The 2740-nt window shown below is 34.3% G+C and overlaps 1 non-coding gene across 1 annotated transcript; it reads right to left on the bottom strand.

The window, feature by feature from the left end:
- Positions 1–2400: 2400 nt before the first annotated feature.
- Positions 2401–2506, bottom strand: LOC131178217 (small nucleolar RNA R71). The gene has a single exon (XR_009147350.1). It is a non-coding gene; the product is annotated as a small nucleolar RNA R71 (small nucleolar RNA).
- Between the last annotated feature and the right edge of the window lie 234 nt (positions 2507–2740).

Below are 2740 nucleotides of genomic sequence, written 5' to 3'. Positions count from 1 at the left end.
CACAATCCTTTCCTTTATTACTTGTATTCTTTCTTCTAACAGTTTACTGATGCATACATTTTGCATAATCATTTAGGTTTAATTTCATAGCCATTTTATTTGATTATTAGTCACTTTTAGCTAATTTCATTAGTTATTTAGTTAGTTTTTCATAATTGTCAATTTTGGATTAATTTGTAATTTTTACTTTATTTTGTAGGAAAAATGGTGTTTTTGAAGGACTGAAGAGAAATTTTGCCATTGAGGAGTGACTTCTACAGCCAAAGATGTCAAAAACAAGTTTTCAAGCTGAAATATGCATTGACCAAATTGTGCATAACTTGCCGCATAAGCTATGCAGATCTGCATAAGGAGAAAAATCACTGTTCCAATACCTGCCGAAATGTGCATAAGGAGACTGCATAGCTTATGCACATTCACGCCTCCCTTATGCACTCTCACGGAATTGTGCATAACCTATGCACCAAGTCATGCAGTTTTGCATAAGTGAACCAGAACCAGCCGAAAACTGCATAAGGGACTGCATAACTTATGCGATCCACTTATCTGATCCCATAAAGGTTTCATTAATGAGCTGGCAGAAGATTCCCTCAGATAATTCCTCCTAGAACACACCATTTTAGGGCTCCATGTCAGAAAAATGCTATAAATAGTCTCATTTCCCATTTTAGAAGGAGGAGACAAGGAGCAGAAAAGAAAAGGAGAAGAGAGGGAGAATTTGAGGAGTCACTTTCACCTTCCACACCATTTTCAACCAAGATTTGCAGATTTCTTTCTTTCCTTACATTTTTCTACATTTCTAGTGTTTAATTTCTTATTCCTTAGCTTAGATTAAAGCTTTATTTCCATTTAAACTCAATATATCTTGTAAGCATTATGGATAATGAGTAGTTTTATTTTGATTCTGGAGTAAGGGTTGTAATATTTGAGATATTTTGTGGATTTTGATTGGGTAATCCATATTTTGTGGTCTTAATGAGTTTTATTCATTTCTTGTGTACTTAATGACATGCTTAGTGTAGGATCCCATTAAGTAATGTTCTTAATCCATGGTTGAAGCACCGAAAGGAGAAGGCCTTGTGATAGATAATCAAGGAATTGGACTTAATTAACTTAGATCTAGAAATAGACTAAGGATTAAGAGGATTCACAGATTAATTAAAGAACTTAATGGGTCTTAATTAATTCTAACTCCACGAAAGTAGGATTAGATTGATTAAGGCACTCTTTGTCTCACTCGAAAGGGAATTCAAAGGATTTAAGAATTAATCTCCTTAAAACCCATAAGTTTCATAAGATTGGATAACCAATTTAAAATCCCAAAATAGCTCGAATATGAAATCCCGAACTCCGGAATCACCTTTTTATCATTGCTAATTTTCAATTGAATTTAATTGCTTGCCATTTTAAAATTTTGCCATATTTCAACTTGCTTCTTTCAATTTGATGCAATTTTAGTTTAATTAATACATTGTTGGATAGATTATTAATTTTGCTCATATAGATTTTATACTCAAATACCCATCAATTTGTTACCTTAATTTCAAGAATAGTTCAATTTAGTCAACTTTTTATATCAAAAATTCAATCATTAACACAACTCCTCGTGGGAACGATATCTTTACTGTATTACTTGTACGACCCGTGCACTTGCGGTTGGGCCACATCAAGTTTTTGGCGCCGTTGCTGGGGAGTTGTTTATTTAAGATTGAATTCTTGATTATTTTAGTTGTTTATAGTTTTATTTTTGTTATCTTTTCATTTTGTGTTTGTTTGTTCTTTTTCAGGTACTTTTAATCTTTTATGAGAAGAGCTAGAAGCACAAGTGACACATCCTTACTGTTTAATCCTGAAATTGAGAAATTTTGTAAGGCCAACAAGAAAGAAACCAAAAAAAGAAAAGAAGCTTTGAGAGAAATTGAATTAGAAGCAGACATGGCTGATGAAAGAATTAGAATTGGTGGTAATATTGGAAATGATCGAAACAATGAAAATGCAGCCCAAGGTGAAGAGGTTGTAAATGCTAATGTGCCTAGGGGAAGTATGATGGATCATGCTTTTCCTCATTTTGATGACTTGAGAGAGAGCATAGCAAGACCAAGGATTGATGCAAATAGTTATAAGATGGATTTTGGAGTTCTTCAAATGATTCAGAATTCTCAATTCGGAGGTCATCCTTCAGAAAATCCTCATACACATCTGAAGAAGTTTGCTATGATTTGCGACATGCAAAAACAACCTGGAGTGTCTAATGATGCAGCAAGATTGAAGCTATTCCCGTTCTCTTTGAAAGATAGAGCATTGGATTGGCTTGATTCTTTACCTCACAACTCCATTACAAATTGGGAGCAACTCACTGATGCATTTCTTGCACAATATTTTCCACCTGAAAAAACTCAAGAACTGAGGAATCAAATGACGACTTTGGACCAAGAGAAGATGAAACTCTATATGAGTCATGGATGAGATGGAAGGAATTAGAGAGACAATGCCCACATCATGCCATTCCGAAATGGATGATAAACCAGAATTTTTACACCAATGTCACTCCTGCAATTAGAGGGATTATTGATGCTCAAACAGGAGGAGAATTTATTATGAAGCATGAAGATGAAGCTTATGAGCTATTGGAGAAAATTGCAAAGAATACTCATCTTTGGAGTAGTCCAAGAGGACCAGCTCCAACTCAAAAAAGGCAAGCTGCTGGAATGTATGATCTTGATCCATTCAACATGATTAA

The sequence above is a fragment of the Hevea brasiliensis genome, chromosome 2 (genome assembly GCF_030052815.1).
Source record: "Hevea brasiliensis isolate MT/VB/25A 57/8 chromosome 2, ASM3005281v1, whole genome shotgun sequence".
NCBI lineage: Eukaryota > Viridiplantae > Streptophyta > Magnoliopsida > Malpighiales > Euphorbiaceae > Hevea > Hevea brasiliensis.
This window is presented reverse-complemented; position numbering and strand designations above follow the sequence as displayed.